Here is a 6000-nt window from a genome sequence, read left to right as displayed (position 1 = left end):
TACAAGATAATGGGTTGAAGTTGAGCGTTGTCGAGTGTCAAAGTTTGTTGGGATCAATTTCGGCGATCAGCCATGGACATACCTTTGTTTCATTTAACCTTTCATATTTTCATTCAACCTTTCAACTTCCCCCAGAGCATTATATTTTCATTTCCTACTTCTATGTCATCCCATGACTGTTCACATTCGTCTCACAAACATTTATCACAAATAGAATGTTTCTCTTTTAAAACGTTGCTGTTTTTCTCTTTTAAACTTAATTTAGAAAAATAGTCTTATCTATGGATTATTCAAATTCCTCAGTAAAACTGTTTTACTGAGGAAAATAGAAATGTAACAAACAATCAAAGTCATTTTAATAAAAGCATCAATACTGATTGCTTTGTACCAATCTTTGTACCATTTCAGATTACTCAGTTCCAATCAATTGAAGATATTTCACAAAATAAGTAAGAATTGTTTATCACACTTTGTAATGAGATAGGACAGGAACAGACTTCAGCTGGTTTTTGTCCAGACCCAAAATCGTGAGTTTGGTGAGTTTATCAAACACTCCATGAGGGAGAGATTGGAACTTGTTACAACACAGATACAGCTTTGTGAGACTGGTAAGTTTATCAAACACTCCATGAGGGATTGACTGGAACTTGTTACCCCCCAGATCCAGATATGTGAGACTGGTAAGTTTATCAAACACTCCACTCTTCACTCAAATTATTTTACCATCAAAATGAACAAGATGATTGAATATGAAAAAGCATTCTTCAATTTTGGTTTGTAATCTCTACTTGTGACTGCAGTTGTTTCTTTTTTTATTATTTTGAGGGGGTGGGGGGGGCGGGGTGGTTGTGTTGGTGATGGAGGGAGTTGGCACAAAGTCAGTTGAGTGACTCTGTATTGATAACAAACCTTTGTGACAAAAATATTCTGACAAAAAGATGACAAAATAAACAATTTATGACAATTCCTCGCATTTCCCAACGATCCATTCATTTTCCCCGTTACTGTCAATCCTCCAAGTATTTAAATAAGCAATGATGTTTAAGAATTAAAGAAGCAACGAGGGTAAAAGTATTTAAATAAGCTATGAGAATATAAGTATATAAATAAACAATGAGGTTTAAGTATTGTTGTAGATTCCCACCCGCCCGGCGTGCGAACGACCGCGTCTAACCAATAGCGGTCGCTTCGCCCACAGAACGGACATTCCAGTCGTGACTTTCTAGAACAATGCCAGAAACCAGTCACGGGTGGGTTTTTAATCCCACCACGGCCCAGTCCGTATTCTACCCATGCGAAATAGGGTCAATCGCCGAATATCGATATACCTAAGTACCCGCGCGAGTAACCTACCGAGTGACCGTACCTCGGCAAAGGCCTGCTTGGACACGAACCGCTTAAGCGGTCCGTTCCATTCTGGGATAACCGAGCGTGTATTATCGCCAGACCTCGCCGGACCCGATTCTATTTATCGGTAATTTAAAAACCAACTGTATTCCGAGTGCAAGATGGGGCAGTTCAATGAGGGAATGGACGCAACAAACAGGTTTACATTCACACAAGGACATTTATTATAATAAAGCACGCATGCAATTAAACAAGGCAAAACACGTATGCAATTATACAAGCAACAAAAGCACGACAAAAGAACTACAACCGTCTACTTATTATGTACAGTCACTTGCACTTCACAGCAGTTCCTACCTATTAGACGGGCCCACGGACACACGCACGCACACACACACCCGAGAAATGGTGGCAGAGGCCTTTAATAATGAGCTCCAGCTCGGAGGACAGGTGAGCTGAAACCCAGAACCTATCTCGAACCTTTCCACCTCATGTGGTCTTCAAGTTGTTCAGACCCGGGCTCCAGCGAGAGCGAGCTGGATCCAATCGCCGAGCCGTGATCCTTCCAGAGCTCCCGCGAATCCTCCCGCGCTTCTCAACACGTGCTGGTGAGACGAGGCACCGATCCTTCCCGTCGATGCATTCCTTCCCCGAGGAACCACCTCCTGCGCTTCTCAAAACGTGCTGGTGAGACGAGGTGCCGAACCTTCTCGTCCATGCGTCGCTTCCTCTAAGAACCACCTCCACGAAGAGGTCGATGAGTCGCACCAAGCCAGGAACCAAAATGGAGAACAAAGAGCTCCACGAACTAAGAAGAAGAAGCCACTACTGGCAGCTCGAGCCAAGCGACCGGCTTAACTTCCTTCCAAACAGGGCAGCTTGAAGCAAAAAGCTCTCCCGAGCCAAGCAGAAGCCGAAGCTCACGGAACCGTCAAAGCAAAGAGCCTCCAAAAAGCCTCCTCCCGAGCCAGGCCTCAGCCGAAGCTCACTGAGCCAGCCGAAGCAAAAAGCTTCCGCAGGCCTCAACCCTAACCCAAGCCAAACAGGACCCGAAGGACTGCTGAGCGACTACTCTCTGCCGAAGCAAAAAGCTTACTGCCCTTCCAACTGTGTCCTCTCCAACTCTGCTCGAACAAAGAAAAGATCTCTTCCTTATCCTCTTCCGCCCTCCCCCCAATCCCGGAGTGACTGATGCCCTCGTGCTCCATCCCCCCCGCTCAACCACGGGTGGGAGGGAGTTGTTGAGTCATGAGTCACGGGACGGCAGGATTCTTCTTCCTCTTCGCAGAAGAGGGGGAGGGATGTCTCCATTGTTCGTTCCCAAACGATTAAATCGATCCGCAGCGCATCTAATCGATTTCTGAACATTTAAACAATGGAAGGTGAGCTATCGAGGGAACAAGCACTTATCGACATAGCTGACTGAAGGAACCTGTATGTTGTGTGCAATCGAATTCCCAAATTCGTAACAGTATTTAAATAAACAATGAGGATTTAAGTATTTAAATAAGCAATGAGGGTTTAAGTATTTAAATAAACAATGAGGATTTAAGTATTTAAATAAGCAATGAGGATTTAAGTATTTAAATAAACAATGAGGTTTACATATTTCAATAAGCAATGAAGTTTTAAGTATTTAAATAAGCAATGAGGATTTAAGTGTTTCAATAAGCAATGAGGATTTAAGTGTTAAAATAAGCAATGAGGATTTAAGTATTTAAATAAACAATGAGGATTTAAGTATTTAAATAAGCAATGAGGATTTAAGTATTAAAATAAGCTATGAGGATTTAAGTATTTAAATAAGCAATGAGGAGTAGAGTATTTAAATAAGCAATGAGGATTAAGTATTTAAATTAGCAATGAGGTTTAAGTATTTAAATAAGCAATGAGGTTTAAGTGTTTAAATAAGCAATGAGGAAACAGCGTTCAAAAAAGCAATGAGGTTTAAGCGTTGAAATCAGCAATGAGGATTTAAGTATTTAAATAAGCAATGAGGTTATAGTATTCAAATAAGCAATGAGGTTTAAGTGTTTAAATAAGCAGAGTTTACGTTATTAAATAAGCAATGAGGATTTCAGTATTTCATTAAGCAATGAGGTTTATGTTATTAAATAAGCAAGGAGGATTTAAGTATTTAAATAAGCAATGAGGTTTACGTTATTAAATAAGCAATGAGGTTTAAGTATTTAAATAAACAATTAGGATTTAGCTATTTAAATAAGCAGTGAGGTTTATGTTATTAAATAAGCAATGAGGATTTACGTATTTAAATAAGCAATGAGGAGTAGAGTATTTAAATAAGCAAAGAGGATACAAGAATTTAAATAAGCAATGAGTAGTGGAGTATTTAGATAAGCAATGAGGTTTTAAGTATTTTAATAAGCAATGAAGATAAAGAGTTTGAATAAGCAATGAGGTTTACGTTATTAAATAAGCAATGAGGAGTAGAGTATTTAAATAAGCCATGAGGACTTAAGTATTTAAATAAGCAATGAGGTTTAAGTATTTAAATAAACAATGAGGATTTAAGTATTGAAATAAGCAATGAGGTTTAAGTGTTGAAATAAGCAATGACATTTAAGTATTTAAATAAGCAATGAGGATTTAAGTATTTAAATAAGCAATGAGGTTTACGTTATTAAATATGCGATGAGGTTTAAGTATTTAAATAAACAATGAGGGTTTAACTATTTAAATAAGCAATGAGGTTTACGTTATTAAATAAGCAATGAGGTTTAAGTATTTAAATAAGCAATGGGGTTTACGTTATTAAATAAGCAATGAGGTTTACATTATTAAATAAGCAATGAGGTTTAAGTATTTAAATAAGCAATGAGGATTTAACTGTTTAAATAAGCAATGAGGTTTACGTTATTAAATAAGCAATGAGGTTTACATTATTAAATAAGCAATAAGGTTTAAGTATTTAAATAAGCAATGAGGATTTAGCTATTTAAATAAGCAATGAGGATTGAGTGTTTCAATAAACAATGAGGATTTAGGTATTTAAATAAACAATAAGGATATAAGTATTGAAATAAGCAATGAGGATTTAAGTATTTAAATAAGCAATGAGGAGTAGAGTATTTAAATAAGCAATGAGGTTTAAGTATTTAAATAGGCAATGAGGATTTAAGTATTTAAATAAGCAATGAGGTTTACGTTATTAAATCAGCAATGAGGATTTAAGTATTTAAATAAGCAATGAGGTTTTAACGATTTAAATAAACAATGAGGTTTAAGTATTTGAATAAGCAATGAGATTTAAGTTGTTAAATAAGCAATGAGGATTAAGTATTTAAATAAACAATGAGGATTTAAGTATTTAAATAAGCAATGAGGATTTAAGTATTTAAATAAACAATGGGGTTTAAGTGTTTATATAAGCAATGAGGTTTAAGTATTTAAATAATGAGTGTTAAGTATTTAAATAAGCAATGAGGCTTTTAGTATTTAAATAAACAAGGTGGTTTAAGTGTTTAAATAAGCAATGAAGATTTAAGTATTTAAAAATAAACAATGGGGTTTAAGTGTTTTTTAAGCAATCAGGTGAGTATTTAAATTATTAATCAATGAGTGTTTAGTGTTTAAATAAGCAATGAGGTTTAAGTATTTAAATAATCAATGAGGATTGCGTTATTAAATAAGCTATGTTTTAATAAGTTATATTTGCTCCGAGTTTGGAAATACATGAATTATTGTTACGAATTTCGCCCGCCCGACGTGCGATCGGCCACGTAACTCAAATCGCGACGCGTCGCCCACCGGAACAGACAATTCAGTCGTGACCCTCTTGGAACTACCGCCAAGGAGCTAGCCACGGGTGGGGGTTTAACCTCACCACAACCCAGTCCGCATTCTACCCGCGTGAAATAGGGTGAATCGCCGAATGTCGATAGACCTAAGTACCTGCGCGGGTAGCGTACCGAGGAGTTGTACCACGCCGCAGGTCGACTCCAGACACAAACCGCTTAAGCGGTCCGTTCCGTGCTACAGTGATAACCGAGCGGTGTTATCGCCGACCTCGACGGTTCAGATTATTTACTGGGTGTCTAAACCCACTACCAATCCCTTACATGATGCAAGATGGCACTTTCAATGGGGAAAGAGATGACGAACGGGATACATTTCACACAAGCACATTTATTACAAAGCACATATTGCACACACAACACAAGCAAGGAATCATGCAATATACAAGCAACAAATAGAATGCAAAAGCACTACGACCGACTATAATTATTATTTACAAGCACTTACACAGTTTCTACTTGGCAGGACACGGCGCCACAGCAAGCATACAAAAACAAAGAAAGACCTCCCTCAGAGGCAAGGGGGTAGACGGGGTCCGTAGACCTTTATGGTCGTGGGCCGTGGATGACCGAAAAGGCCCACGAGACCGGAGGGTCTTACCTGCACCCTCGTGGTGCGACGGTGGGCAGGTCCCGACGTCTTGTCCCCATGGCAACTGGCGTAACCGCGCCTGATCTCGGGCCTTGCAACGGTGGGCAGGTCGTGACGCCTTCTCCCCACGGCCACGAGGACAGCCGCACCTGATCTCGGGCCTTGCAACGGTGGGCAGGTCATGACGCCTTCTCCCCACGGCCACTAGGACAGCCGCACCTGATCTCGGGCCTTGCAATGGTGGGC

The sequence above is a fragment of the Eptatretus burgeri genome, chromosome 15 (assembly GCF_056783735.1).
Source record: "Eptatretus burgeri isolate ZD-2024b chromosome 15, Ebu_testis_v1, whole genome shotgun sequence".
Taxonomy (NCBI): Eukaryota; Metazoa; Chordata; class Myxini; order Myxiniformes; family Myxinidae; genus Eptatretus; species Eptatretus burgeri.
The sequence above is the reverse complement of the archived record's forward strand: the minus strand, read 5'-3'. Positions refer to the sequence as shown.